We start from the raw sequence: 16,974 nt of genomic DNA on the forward strand, positions 1-16,974 counted from the left end.
CAAAAACTCATAATTGGGTTTTCTTTGAAATAATTTCTCAAACGGAGATGTATCAAATAATACACGAGTAGGTAATCGGTTTATTAGATATGTGGCAGTTGAGCATGCATCAAACCAAAACGTAGTTGATATGAAAGACTGAGCAAGCATAACCATGGCAGTTTCGACAATATGTCGATGTTTTCGTTCAGCTAAACCATTTTGTTCAGGATGTTTAGGGCAAGAAAAACGTTGAGAAATACCATGAATATCAAGAAACCTTTGAAAAAAATGATTCTTATATTCACCACCTTCATCACATTGAAGAGTTTTTATAGATTTGTTAAACATATTTTCAACTTTGGCTTTAAACTTCACAAATATCGCAAAAACTTCAGATTTTTGTTTCATGGGAAAAATCCATGAATATCGCGAATAATCATCCACAAACAACAAATAATAACGAAAACCTTCGTTAGAAGGAATTGGAGAACACCACACATCTGAATGAATAAGTTGCAAAGGAAATTGAGACCTAGACTCGGACAATTGGAAAGGTAATTTAGTACTTTTACCTAGAGGACATGACTCACAAAAGCGTACATCAGAGGTACCATGAATTGGTACCAATTTTTTTGAAATTAAAAACTTGATTATTGGTTTTGCAGGATGGCCAAGACGTGCATGCCACTTTTGAACCGACACTCGAACTCCCACACATGCAGTAACAGAATGCTTGAGACAGCCACTGCCATTTGGAAATGGGTACAACCCATTCTCACATCTCCCTCGGAAAAGCGTCTTCCGTGTCTTGAGGTCCTTTACAAGGAAAACATGGGGAAAAATAAGTAAGTAACAATCATTATCTAGGGTAAACTGATGAGCAGAAAGGATATTAGTGGAGGCAGTTGGGCAATGAAGAATGTCACGTAAAACAAATGAGCAAGATTTAGTTTGAAGTTTACTGGAACCATAATGTGCAATTGAGATGCCCGTGTGATTACCTACACCTCCTACTCCTTCATTCCCGTGATACTCTTTGGGATTGGCCAGATTATGAATGTCAGGAGTAATGTGTGCATTGGCTCCTGTGTCTAGGAGCCAAGAACCATTCTGCTGTTTGTTAAGAGTAATTGGTGAAGAGGTCATGGCCGAGAGTCGTTTGGCTGGAATTCGTCCTTCAAAGGCAGTGTTTATGCGCTGGTAGCAATCCAACGCAGGATGACCTGGTTTACCACATATCTGACACACAATTCTATCACCACAAGAAACAAACCTTTCGCCAGTACCTTGATTATTCTGCGAAGCATTGTAATGGCGAGGATTGGGACCTCGGTGAGCACCACCACGATGTGAGTAGTTCCCGCGTCCACCACCACGAGAACGACCACCCCCACGTCCTCGAGAAGCCACGAAGGCATTAACAGTGGCTCCTTCAACCAACGGAACATTGTGTTCCACCATTCTCCTTTCTGTTGTCAGCAGCAAGGATTCAAGGGCAGGATAAGTGATAGGGTTGTCACGAGCTTGTGCTGCGCTCACAGTCATCTCATATGCTGGTCCAAGATTATTCAACACAATCTGGACCAGTTCATCATCACTCACAGGTTGCCCAGCAAGAGCAAGATTGTCAGCAATCGCATTCATGCGATCAAGGTAATCCGCCACAGAGAGATCACCTTTTTTGGTCTGCAACAATTCATTCCTTAGAAACAAAATACGATTCTGAGACGTGGATGCATACCTTTGCTCCAGAGCTTCCCAAGTAGCTCGAGCAGTTCTTTTGCTTGCCACCACAGACAAGACAGACGCAGTCAGAGATCCATTAATCCAGCTAAGGATCATTTGATCCTGTTGCACCCACGTTGTGTACGCAGGATTCACGGTTGTCAAACCAGCAACATGTTTTGGGGGACACACCAAGGTGCCATCAACATACCCCATCAAGTCCCGGCTTTTTAAAATAGGGAGAATTTGAGCCAACCACAGTGGGTAGTTGGTTCTATCAAGTTTGATATTGACGATAATGGAAAAAGGTTGAAAGGTGGTGGTTTGGGGGTTAGGGTTGATAGCAGGGACATTGTTTCCAGCCATGGAAGCGATGATGAACAGAATAATAGGTTGATCTTTGTCGTTAGACAAAAAAGGCTTTAGATACCATAAAGGATTTTCTGATATGAATTATAACTTCAAAATCTTATTATTCACAGGCCTTACGGGAAGGCTTTGATATATACATCACAACAACACTTTACAGATTAAACTGTAAGTTGCAGTCTGCACACCCATACCGCAGCACTATCTATACACCTTTACATATTAAACTAACAGTAGCCAAGCACGCATGGGAAGACAGCACACATGCACATGCACATACAGCTTGTTGCCGACTAGGATTCTACACTGCATGTGGAGCATCAAATCATGGAGCCGACTAGGATTCTGCACTGCATGTGGAACATCAAAGCATGGAGTGGAGACTTGGGGAACATCAAAGCATGGAGGATTCTGCACTGCATGTGGAACATCAAAGCATGGAGTGGAGACTTGGGGAACATCAAAGCATGGAGTGGAGACTTGGGTTAACAATATATGCATGAACAAAAACTAGTAACCAATATTATCGTAAAACAAGCCTGCTGCAGGCAAGCATGAAATTTATCTTACATTTTCGAATATGCAGTAAGATTTAAGAAACATAGTTCACAGACTCACTGAAAATTTAAACCAAAAAAACGAAGATTGAAATTACTGACCTCATGAACAAACGATATATAGTAGTGCTAGCTTGTGTTCTACTGGATATATTTTCTTCTGCAGTCGACGACAGGTGAACTCTGTAAACTCAGGTGAACTCTGTCAACGCCATGATTGTGCTTCATGTAGAATTATGTACACACACACGAGAGAGAGAGAGAGAGAGAGAGAGAGAGAGAGAGAGATTGCATGGTTGGTGTAGTGTTTGGCACTCAAGTTGTGGTTTGATTGTATTTGAAAATTATTGGAACTTTTTGAGGCAGCTATAATATTTGGTACCTAGTTGTTAGCGGCATATCTCCGCTCTATCTTCCCTCGATTTCCTCTCATTAAAGGCAAAAGGTGCACGCCTATTTTAATACTCCCATTTGCATTACCCTAACTAATTAAGCTTTTACCTCCAACCACTCATCACAGTTCACAATCTTCAGATACTACAGCCCTTCTTCCCCTTTTAATAACAGATTATTGCATGCTTCCCATAATTTATTTGTTTATTTATTTTAGTTTTCATATATTATGGATCCACACGCATGGAAGATCACTATCATAATAACATGGGATCGTTAATATCAACGTTTACACATACGAATAAGTATTTGTATTGGACAAAGAGCTCAACATACTATTATTTTGATTTAGTTTGATTTCTGAAATGGATAATGTTAGGTAAACTAAAATTTTAACTAAATTTGTAAACCAAATGATGAGTCACCAATAGGAAATAAGCATGTTAATCAACATTTAAGTAATAATCAAATCATCAATAACCACATCATTTGGTTTAGAAAATTTGGTTTAAAAATTGGGTAATGCTAGGGAGATCAAAATTTTTAAACCAAATTCGTAAACCAAATGATGTGATTGTAGATGATTGGATGATTAATTAAATGTCGATTAACATGCTTGTTTCTTGTTGATGACACATCATTTGGTTTAAAAAATTTAATCACCCTAACATTATCCTTAAAAAAAAAATAATTGATATCTCTGAATGCCCTTCTGGAACACATGCCCTTGACTTTTGATGTTTTGTTTCTCCACGAACTGAATATACCACCCCAACTCAAGAGTGGAATTTCCATTTTACAAGTAATGATAGTCGTATTTCATTGATCACCACAACACAAATACAATTGTCAATTGAATGCATTGTTTCAACAACTAAAAAATTTATCTGAAGTCAATTTACGCAAACAAACAACTAGAGTAAACCCTCACATGCATGCAACTACAAACGCTACCAAAACAAATCTGTTGCAAAAGATTATGATTGTACTGTACAAGAGAATTAGAGATTCTGATTGTGTGTGTTTCACTTGTATTTTCATTCTCATGACGTGAGGTCTTTGTCGTATAAAGAATAAAATGACCTAGAGGAACCACATCCACATGTCCTCTTGTATTTTCCATTCGGACTTTTGGAATTTGACTAGCAATGCACATTCTCCAAACCCGATAACTATATATATCTTACTTTTTGTTGTAAAATCGACGATGTGTGTACAATGGAATAAATAAAAAAAGACACAAAATTTATGAGGTTCCTCTACAGTTAGTGTGACTGGAGTACGTCCTCGGGCAGCAGTGGTGCTTTCATTATAATTTGAATAATAAGAGTACAAAGATAACTCTATTTATTTTCTCATCTCCTCTGCCTCTCTTTCTTTCTCTGCTCTCTATCCATTGATAGCAGTCGGAGTGCTCTATTTATAGAGCAACTCCGTATTATTACATTTTGAATATTTACACCACACATTTGACAAATGATCTCCACATATCAATATTTTGCCAAGGTTTTCAATACTGTGGAAAAGTTTTCAATATTGTGGGTATTCATTACCCACTAGTATTTTCAACATTCTCCCTTGAATGCCCACATATCAACATCAGTTGCCTCGTTAAAATCTTGATCTATTTTTGGATGCTCCCCCTTGATGAGTATCTCCCCCTGATTTCAAATTTTTTAGGCTGATCATTGATCCTGCTGCTTTAGTCTCTTAGCGGTGATAGTTGCCGAATGAGGTGTTTTACTTGTTGTTAACTTTCCACTGGCTTGTTCTTGAACTAGGTTGGAGGGCCTTCTGCTAGACTTCCTCCAAAGGTCTAAATTTACCTATTTTATCTGGAGCTGAATTTGATTCAAGGATGGTGGACACTTGATCTTGAATCGGACTTTTGATTTCTTCAAAGGCCATCTAGGCTTCATCTTGAATGAAATTGGATCATGAGGAGCTTCATGTGACAAGTGATCTTAGAGTTTGTGGGGGATGAACTGACATGTGTTTGTTGTGCTTGTCTCCACATGCTTCAATGTATCATTTTCACTTGCCTTATTTGTTCCCTTTGCAGAAGTGGTATGTTCCCTAGTTTTTCCCCATGCATGTGTGGCATCTTCTCTTGTAGTAGTTGCTCACTGATGCAGGAGTTAAATGCAAACCTTGCATTTGAATGGGCCATCACTTCTTGGTGGCAGCGAAAGTTTGAATGGAGGTTCCGACATATTGCTTTCTCTGTCCTTGTCTTGGTAGGTAAGAACAAGGACAAAGGAAAGGACAGGGAGATTGCATGATATGAGATACTGTTGCTCTCGTCCTTGATGATATGAGATACTCTTGCTCTGGTGTGACTTGTTTGTAGAGGTATTCTCGGAGAGGAAGAAAACTGAGTATTTCGAGATACTTTGTGAAAGATGCATTCTCGGAGATGAGGAAGAGTTAGATATTTTTCGGTTCTGCCTTGCCATAGAGGACAGAGGTTGACATATATAGGGATTTCCTAATAGCAGGTAGTAGTGTTGTGCCTTTACTCTTGTCAGCAACTGTGGTGTAATTAGAACAGTAAGATTCACGCGTTTTCAACTTCATCAAAGATCTTTGACAAAGTTGCACGTGATATCCAAGAGCTGAGATTGCGTCTGAGAAATGTTGACAGACGTCATGCAGGGAAATCCAGCTTTTGAAATTCGAAAATCAGTGTCTCTTCGATTTTTGAATAAGTGGCCATGTTACCTCTCCTTTTATAGAGATATCAATTTTGTTCAGAAACACTCAGAAAATTGTTGCCTGCAGAAATTTCCCTTTCTTGCACTTTTGAGAGTTTATCTGACTTCCTTCATTTCTGAAAATGGCTTGCCCATCTAACATTTGCTTAGATTTGAGTCTCAGGAGTGATACAGACGAGCAGCGTCAGGATAACATATGGCGCCCGTCCTTCTCATCTTCTAATGGTCCTCTTACAGTTGGGGACTCTGTGATGAAGAATAACATAACCGCTACAATGGTAGTCAGGAATCTTCTCACTCCAAAGGATAACAGAATCCTTTCAAACCGGTTTGATGAGGGGGCCGTTCAAGACTCATTGGCTCTCAGTGTTCAATGTGCGGGCTTTGCCAGCGCATACTTACTCGAACTCACCAAGTTGAATCATTAATGACTGAGGTGGCAAGTCTTAAACAAGATATTAGAGGGCTCAAGCATGAGAATAGAGTGTTACACATGCTTGCAAATAATTACTCTACGAGCATGAAAAGAAAGCTCGACCAGTTACTGGAATCTGAAGGTCGGATTCAAAATGACAATCAAGGGTTCGAGTCTTTATTCCAAAGACATCCATTGTCTTAGTTGTTTGGAGTTCCACCAAGTATTGAGACTCCAAATAATCAACCTTTGGTATCTCCCCCTTTTGGGGTACTTCCGAGTATTGAGGCTTCACATGAGCAACCTTTGTAAAGGTTCCCTCCTGTTTGTTTATTTTAACTCATGTGTATGTAATTTCTCGGAGATATTAATACATAAGCTTTATTTCATTCAATGTGTTGTGCTAAATACAATAAAGCATATACTTCACTAAGATGTGGTATTTCTGAACCAAATATCAATTTATCTTTACTCTCGCGAAGATAAATGATCATTCTTAGTGTCTAAATCACTTGAGTATTCAACTCATAATCTTCAATCCATATGATTCTTTAATATCATAAACATCATGGATAAGATTCGTGTTGGCATATTGTTCGATTCTGCAGTTCGAGACAATATTTCTCTCAACACTTTATAATCTTTCTTGACTCTTCAGGAGTCCCAATTTATTATCATCAACTCTTGCAAGAGATTTTAGTATGTTGCAACAATACCATAATGAAAGTACTCACTAAGGCAATTTATACCATTCATTGGTATTGAGCACATATTTATGCTTTACCCTTCCGGAGCTTACTTCAAGCAATTTGAATCCTTCAGGGATTTTCTACACTTTATGACACATTTTGCTTTAGAATTTATACAGAGCAATTCGCTTCCATGTATATTTGAGGGATTTACTTATGGAGATATGATGTGGGTGACTCATAACCTTTCGTATATAATTCTCCATTCATATGAACTCCTTTACAACCATGTGTCATATCATGTGAGTGTATTTCACGGTATTACAAATGCCCATATGTAACCTTCTAGGTTCAACATCTTTTGGCTATTTGTATTGTATTCAAGTATATAGGTCTATTTTTCCACGTTCTTACAAAATTGTAATGGAATTGCCTTTCTCCATTTTGGCACATAATTTTGTTGATGGAAAAAGAACGGGACTCAATATCAACACATCTCATTGATGAATTTAGTAGCTACTTGTAAAAATCAAAATTACCATTGGTTATCATCAATCTGTGATCTCATATTCTCATGTGCATGCGCATGCATAAAAGCTTTTCATTTCTTTGGATATCCATTACCTCATCAAGGGCATTACACTATCTCTTCCAGGATAGTCATAGTTTAGAGAATACGGATCATAACCTCCTCTTGAGCATTATAGAGCTTGGATTTTAATCTCCACTTCGGGAGTTGAGTCATTGGAACCTATACGTCTATCATGCTTCATGCATGAGACATCAATATTCCCATGTCCGCGGATTGACCTTTCCGAGACAAGTATCCTTGCAGCAACTGTCATGCGTCTGGCATGTGACAGTTATGCTTCGGGAATGCAATAGTTTTAGTAGTGCCATATTCTTCTTCTTTTGAAGGACTGAACCTTTTGGTTTGAGGGTCTGCCACGCTTCAGGCGTGCAACAGATAAATCATTTGCTACCTCACTATATTGTCCAACAGGGACATTAATTCTTGTAGGCACATTTGCAGCAAGTATATGTGATTTCATCACTTTTGTTGCATCATTAAATTCATCTGGCATTTGATTTGCATATCGTTGCATCATTCAATTATTCTCACTTCGTTTGTATATTGATTGCTTCATGAATCAAAATAAGACAAATTCTTTTCGTTCTTCTGGAACGGGTTTTTTTTTTTTTTTTTTCATCATTCTTTTGGAATGATATTTTCTCATCATTCTTCTGGAACGATGTTATTTTCTCCCCTTAATGGCGGGGAAATTGTCTTATCAAAATGACAGTCCACAAACCACGCGGTAAATATATCCCCAGTCAAGGGTTCTAAATATTGAATGATAGATGATGTTCAACATCAATGCCTAATCCGCAATGATGCATCATTTCAATATGTTGTGGCAGTGAAATAGGCACATAGATAACCAAAAACTCGTAAATGTATAATGTTTGGTTAGTGCCCAAACACGAGTTGCACTGAGAAGTATTGATGGTTGTCAATAGGTCTCAACCAAATCAATAATGCATCATGTAAAATGACATGTCCCCATGTAGAAACTTGGCAATTTCATTTTCATCAGCAGAGCGCGGGTAATCAATTTCATCAGCTTAATAAAGACTTATGCTAAACCATTTTGAGTATGGACATGAGGAACTTCTAGTTCTTTTTTAATAGTCTGTAGACTGAGACTCTTATGGCTTTTATTGCAATTAAGTTGAAGCACTGCGGCACTTCAAACTTAAGGTACTCATCAAGGAACTTCATGTCCTGATCTTGAGGATCTAGGGACTTCATGCCTGATCTTTTTGTTTGATAGAACTTCATGTCCAATCATTTTTATATGATGAGGATCAAGAAACTTTAGGTTCTGATCTGATCAAGGAACTTCGGGTCCAGTATGTACTCATTGTAATAAAAAGAAGTATAATAAATAAATTAAAGCAATAGGCGGTAATTCCAGCCATAATGAATAAATTGCATTTAAGTAAATAAAGCTTGTGACAAGGGCTTTAATTTAGCACCATTCACATAAATCAAAACTTAAAGCAGTAGGCGGTAAAACCGTCCATGATAAATAAATTGCTTTAAATAGAACTTGTGAAAGGGTTTAAACCAACACCAATTCACATAAATAACAAGAAGTATCATACCTCCTTTTATTTATTATTTTTCTTTCTTTTGTTAGCACTTATTCAAACCTTATTGTTGTTACTTTTCTTATTTCTGCAGCATGGTGCCATGCACCAATAGAAACCATTTATATTATGTTGACCAAATGGTGTCATGGTGCCATGCACCAATAGAAACCATTTATATTATGTTGACCAAATGGTGTCATGCACCATTCAAATCCCCTTATATTTTTTTCTAGGGTGTAGTCAACGCCTTTTTTTTTTCTTCACATGTGCCTTGCCATTCCATCAATCCCCATTTTCTATTATTTTTCTTCCTTCTCTGTCTCTGCCAGTCTCGAAACGCAGGGCCATCTGAGTAGTTGTGGAGGTTGCCCAAATTCAATTCAATCCAAAAGGCTACTAGAGACTAGTGTTGTTCTTGCATGACCCAGGGAACATGGCATTATTAAGCAAGAACCTCCCTACAGAGACATAGATGACAGTGGGGTTGACGAAGGCACAAGAGAGGGAGGCCTGTGTGGATTCATTCTTGCCATCACCATCTTAAACAACCAAGTATTCATAGGAGTTCTCAAGATCTGTCGAAAACAACGTGATCTGGGTTTCCAAGTCTAATGAGATTCTTCTGGATCTCTGGAAACCAATTGTCAAGTATGAGGTTTCTCATCTCGTGACGACTTCAGGTTGTAAATTTCAATTCTCACTGGAATTTGGTGGGGCACTTCTGGCGCAATGGGAGAGACGAAAAATGGACATACCTTTTATACTGTGAGATTTTAGATGACGAAGGTGAGAGGTAGATAGTGCTTCACCGGATTTATGGCGTTGTGCTTTCCACTGACATGAGAGCTTCTCGTGCTGATAACGTGTTGTAAAATCGACGATGTGTGTACAGTGGAATAAATAAAACAAGACACAAAATTTATGAGGTTCCTCTACAGTCAGTGTGACTGGAGTACGTCCTCGGGCAGCAGTGGTGCTTTCATTATAATTTGAATAATAAGAGTACAAAGATAACTCTATTTATTCTCTCCTCTCCTCTTCCTCTCTTTCTTTCTCTGCTCTCTATCCATTGATAGCAGTCGGAGTGCTCTATTTATAGAGCAACTCCGTATTATTACATTTTGAATATTTACACCATACCTTTGACAAATGATCTCCACATATCAATATTCTGCCAAGGTTTTCAATACTGTGGCAAGGTTTTCAATACTATGGGCATTCATTACCCACTAGTATTTTCAACACCTTTCCTATATCTTTGTATTACTGCAGTGGCATTCAGTCTCTTGCTGGAGATTGCCCTGCTCCAGTATACCATTCAATATTCATTTCCAGCTAATCTATATAATTAGAGATATATGGCCCTCGAGATCACGAAGATCACCTCCCTTAATTTAATTAATTAATCATCGTTGGAAGATAATAGTGACTATTATTGAGAGCATGTGATCATATATGTTGCATACCTAATGCATGATTATCCTTTTCTATGTTTCTTTTTCTTTTAATTTTTTTTTGAAATATTATGTTGTAATTTAAGGAGAAAATTGTAGCAATGGTCCCTTAATTTTAACCTAATTAGAGCAATGGTCCTTCAACTAAAAATCCATGACTATTAGTCACATTACTTACAAAACATGCAGCTATGGTCATTTTCGTCAACTCAATCAGAATTCCGTTAAAATGACTCATGTTGGAAGGACCATTGCTACAATGGGGTCAAAGTTGAGGGAACATTGCTCTAATTAGGTTAAAGTTGAGGGACCATTTCTCTAATTGAGTTAAAGTTGAGGGACTGTTGAGACAATTATTTTTTTCATTTGGTTTTCTATCCTTGCCCATTGATTCAGCCTCACGTGAGTGACACGTGATTTATTTTGACGGAAGTTTTAACAGAGTTGACGAAAATGATCATAGCTACTCGTTTTGATGATTTAAGAGACCAATAGTCATGAATTTTTAGTTGAGGGATCATTACTCTGATTGAGTTGATATAATATTTATAATGAGTCATTCAATTATTTAGTTTCATTTGATGACCATCCCTACAAAAAAATACTTTTAAACAAGAGATCATTGTGAAATGTATCAAATAAACAAATGGTTTTTCATAAGAGTATTTCTTGACATGATCTTTAAATAAAGATTAATAATTAAACGATTTTGATTATAAAATTATACAGAGAATATATGTTCTCAGGGATGAGATATGTGCAATTAGGTCGATGACATGCAAGTATTATCCATTATTGTAATTATCTCAGCTTACGTTTTGGACTTTTTGGGGTGGGGGTGGGGATTTAGACCGTACGAGAGGTGTGGTTTGACCTTACGGGAGTTTTTACCTAAATGGAATAGAAGGGATATATAGGTGTCATCTCCATCACCACTACCTCCTTAAACATGTCTAAATAAAACTATTTAGTATGGACAACATTGAGAGTAAAATAAAAATTATAAACACAGCAATAAATTAAAAGAAATGCACTACAAGAAACTTCGACTTTAAGTCGACAAATTACTTTGCCGGCAAAGAGTCACCGACGAAAACGTTTGTTGGCCATTTTGTCGTCCAAAGCATTTTGTGCAAAAGTTTTGTCGATGAATTTTGGTATTTCGTCGGCTAAAGGTTCAATATTTTTTCAACAAATTCATTCTGTCGGTATTTACATCTTTCCTGACATATATTTCATTGGTATAGGGCTTTTAAGCCGACAAAATATTACTTTTCAGCCAACAAAATGTGTTTGTCACTATGGATATTTCGTCGACACAGTCTTCTCTCATCCGACAAAATTAGTTTCATTGAGAAAGACATTTAATTTATAAAAAAATTAATAAATACGGGAATGCTCAACAATTGCATATGCATGTCAAAATACATACAAGGGAGGAACTATTGATTACTCTAGTCTTGGTTTTATTGCTTCTGATATCAGGGAGTCAATGATTGAGTTCGTTGAGTACTCAAACGTGTATAATCCTCGTCATTGTAATGTTGTGACGCACTACCTTGCCAAGTTAAGCTTGGTTTGTAGTAACTCTTTTGTTTGGTTTGAGGAACCCCCGGATGCTATACGGGTGGTGCCCAACCAAGACTTCCAACAATAAAATTATATCATTTTCTTAAAAAAAAAGAAAAAATTGTTAAGATACTTTATTGATTATTCAATACCTAATTTTTTGGTATGCCATAGCTAAAATCAATGTGAGATTCACTTAGATTTTCATTCATTAGTTGTTAACACAAACACACACATACACACACACACACACACACATACACACACACACACACACATATACATAACACATGTCATTATGTGACAATCTGTCCCTAATTTTAAGTTTTATAAATTTTAAAATAGTGATTTTACGAAAATACCCTTAGAGGCGAGGATGTCTGACTTTCGTTGACTGTTCGAAGTCACAATTAATGTTTTCGAATAGATCTTGAAGCTGCGAATGCATAGGTGAAAGCCGTTTGCGAGTCCGGATTATAACGGTATAGTTACAGACGTTTGAAATTGTTTACTCAAATATTAGTTTATAAACTAATTAAACTCCCACCGTGTGGGAACTGTAACCAATCAAATTAAAGGGGGAAGGACCAATCAGAAATTAGAGAAGAGAGAGATAGGCAATTAGGAGAGGGGAGAGAAAGTTCCCAACCTTCCCTTCTTGTCGACCCATCTGTGCACCCACTTGACCAAATTTCTAACGGTTTCCGCCATTTTTCCCGTCTCACCACCATCATCCAACACCTGCAATCTCTTCCACAACCTCCCTTCTACCATCTCCACCCAAATTCGAAGGTTTTTACGTCCAAAACGTGTAGAACCTCACCGGACCATTGGAGGTGCTCGACGGTGATTCCTTTGATCCGACGAGTTTCACTACCTACCACTACCCTTAATCAACTCCCCTTGGACCCAGGAACAAGACCCAACTAGCGATGGGGGCATTGGAACACCGGAGAAGTTGAATCGACGAACACCTATTCTAGGGTTTCCGATGGGTTTGTGGTGATTTGAGGCTTTTTCGGTCAAATTGGACTTGGCCACAGGTTAAAACTTGTTGTACTCATTGAAATCTTCATTTCTATGAAATTTGAGAATTTTTAGAAATAGTTGATTTTTCCGGTGAGTCAGGACGGTCGACCACTGTGTGCAATGGTGGGTGGGCCGAGGCACCCCCTGACCTTCCTAAGCTAAGTTTGATACCCCAATTCCATAGGTGAAGCTCGATTGATGAAATCTCAGCATTTGAAATAGTTTTGATAGAGACCACCACTTGATCCTTATATGAATTGACGATCCGACCGTTGGATCATTACCAAACTTTAATACATTGTATTTGTGGATATTAGAGACTTACGAATCGGGAATCTGATGTACGAATCTTCCCGAATTTGATTTGTAAGTTCAAAAAATAAAACGTTGACCGTCACTTGAATTTGCAATTGGCGGAGATCCAACTGTTAGATCGTAATGAAACTTTAGGATGATGTTCTAGAAGCATAATGTGGATCTTTGGAAGTTACGGATCGGAAATCCAAGGTACTGATCTTTCGGATTGAGTTACGTAAGGTTATGGACCCCACCGCCGATCTTTGATCGATAGTTGACTTTTGGTCAATGGGTTTCAAATCATTCTAGAACATCCTTTGGGATGTGTTTTATGTAAGTTACATGTTCTATCAAAAATAATTTTGAGACGTGATTTGATAATTGTTCTAGGCGCCGATCGTTCGTAACGCCTCGATATTCGTGCTAAGGAGTTGTAGCACGGACCTCAGGTGAGTGCGCCTTTTCCTTTTTATAGTGTATATATATGATTGATAGTTTCCACAAAGGCTTTTGAATTGATTCATGCACTTCATGCCATGATTAAATTATGTTATGAGAAATGTTGCATTGTTGTGAAATACCAAGATGATCTTACGAGATGGGTAGGTAAGTTCAGGTAAATTTATTATGTTGATTGGAATTATTGCATCATTATGGCATGCTTATACTCATATAGTTCGCTCATCATTACTGCACACCGGTGTTAGTGCTTCCGCCCCGGGCCAGGGCCAGCCTTCACGTGATTGTTCACCTTCCACACTGCACATTCGCCTTGGATCCAAGTAGGTGCTAGCCTATCGTACATGTTGTATTAAACGACTCTGATTTGTAGGGACCGCGCATAGCGCTAGCCTTCACGTGATCGTAGCACTAGAGCGTATATTATTACACCTAGCCTGTCATACAGGTCATATTAGGCAACTCCGACTCGTGTACTTGCATAGATTGATGAGCCATAAGTGCAGTAGTACAGGTCACATTAGGTGACTCCGACTTGCGTGCTAGTATAGATTATTGAGCACATGATTATATTTATATTGCTAATGAGATACCATGTTGTGGCATACTTTTGGATTTACTATTAGCATGCATTTGATTTCATATTTATACGTAGTATGATTTTCTGGAAACTATACTTGTTTTACGGCGAAGGGTTACAGTGTTTTCAGAAAGGTTTTTATAAAAATTTATTTTCAGGCCACTCACCCTTATTTTTCGCCCCTCCAGGTTTTAGCAGCTGAACTATCTTATCGACGAGGATTCTTGGCAAGTCTCAGTATAGGTGGCTACCTTTGAGGGTATAATCCTTATTCTATCTTACTATACTTATGCTCTGACATCACATGTGAAATGGGTTCATTCCCGCTCATAGCACACTCTTGTATTTATGCACTTTTAGTTTTAAATTTATTCACATTTTCCACATCACTGCACTTTATGGCTTCGTCACCTTCTAGGTGTTGGCCAGCACAGCTTGATTCGAAGTCTTAGTGGACATTCCGAGTTGGGGTGTATCAGTTTGGTATCAGAGCATAAGTTAGGCAGTATTGCGTTCATTACACGCATGATGTAAGCATTCTTGGTTCTTGAACCTAAATGTCGAATCTTGCCACCTCGTCGAATCACGAAAAATGTGTTAGCTTTTCTTAGTTTTGGTTTACGTAGATGACTTATCGATCTTCTAGAAGAACATTTTGGCGACTGCATCTAGATTTAGACAAAGAACCTTCATGCCAAGGAAAATTCTGACTTGGAGACGAGTTTGTGACCCTGAAGCAGGGTTAATATGTTGATAATTGAGTACCACCGAAGACTTTACCATCCGCCAGTCATTATTACCAACCCTTTCGAGAATGGAAGCTAGGAACATTTTTGATCCCTTGGCAGTATCCGTTAGTATACCTTTTATCGGAATTCCTACGAAGTTGCACTTTCGTCAAAAGTTGCCTCTAGTGACAATGTGGTGCAAAAGGGGTAACACTCGACGTAAGAATATTGGGGGGACAATCACTTTTGGTCCCTGATAGAACTAATCTTTTCAAACGCACTAATGATCATTCCGGATCTTTAGGAGGAAGATCGACTTCCGTTTAAGTCCGTCCTAAACGCTAGTTCTCGAGTTTCCTTTTGGTGATGTACTTGTCATTTCGACGAGCATAAGCACTGGTGTACGAGTTGTTATACCTACGGTGAGTAGAAATCCTCGAAGTAGTAAGTATTTTCCCTAGAATTAACAAAACCATCCACCCGAGCGGGCTTTATTACTTGCTGGGTCGGAGCGTAGACGAGTGAGTAGATGTTTGATCTTGTCAATGGGTTGATGGCAAACTTCTCTTTTATCCTGTAATCAGCCTACGGTGGTGCTACTAAGTGATGATATTGTCTGATATCCAAGAACTATCAACCAATATTTAGGCGGTATGATTTCTGATACCGTACACACATGCTAATATCTGAGAGTGATACCCTAATGCCAAGATCCCAGTTTACAGTTTCAGGGTAGCGAACAATATCAAAATATCATATATGCGTTAATTAGCGGCGCGATTAATAGGCCGCTTAACAGTGACTACTTGAGCCGAAGAAACTAAATTGTGGAAACTTAGGAGCAGACCTTCTATTAAGGCAGTAAACTCACGGTTATGTTAACCATATTACCTATTTAGGTAATCAAAACTTCGTCGACTAGCCACCTCTCGATCACTTCCACAGGTTGACAGTAGGATCGAAATACGAGATCATATCTCACTATTAGAGTGATTTGAGTGTCGAGAAAATTGTGAAGATCTTTTAGTGCGTGTTGTAGAGTTGGTTAGTAGTATAGTACGTTTTGAGGATGTATACCTTTGGCGTCATTTCTCAAAAATCTTATTTAGGATGCCACCGAATGCGAGAAGTAGAATACACCATCGATCCACCTTGTTAACACCACATTTATTCTCCCTATTTCTTATCAAACAACTCTTATATCATTTTTCCTTATGACTTTCGAACAAGTCCTACTTCATTGAGAGAACTTAGTTACTAAAGGTTACCAATTAGGAATTTACCAACCAGGGACTAAACACATTATCTTGAAAACCTTAAACTTACCCGCGAAGGCGAAAGATTGAACCTTAGGGTCATACCTAGATTTTAGTAACTTCCACGGGTGACGATTAAAAACCATTATCCCCTACTTCGAGTTAATGGTTTAGTCGACCCACCTTTCTAACTCAAGTTTTCTTCCATAACCTGATGAATTCATAGTACTCTTTTTTTTTATGACCTTCTCATCTACTTCGGCAGTGAGACCAAACTCTCTAAGCACTGTTAGTAAGCTTTATACCAAATTCTTCGATTGTAAGCCTTAATTAAATTGGTATTTTTCTTGGGAGTTCAAATCTCGGTAAATGATATTCTTTCTTTTTCCAAAAAGGGTTTAGTGAGAGGAGGTTGGAATTCTCACAAAGAGTTTTGAGATACGAGATATCTTTGGTCTTGTCGAGTTTATTGACAATTGGTTAGTGATTTTTCGGCAGTAGTGTTTTTCCTCACTTACGACCGAGGAAAGTTAGTTTAGTTAGGATGTTGATTATGAATAAAGTTTCTGACAACAGAACTGTTGTCTCACTTCACCCCTGT

Source organism: Pyrus communis, chromosome 16 (assembly GCF_963583255.1).
Source record: "Pyrus communis chromosome 16, drPyrComm1.1, whole genome shotgun sequence".
Lineage (NCBI taxonomy): Eukaryota > Viridiplantae > Streptophyta > Magnoliopsida > Rosales > Rosaceae > Pyrus > Pyrus communis.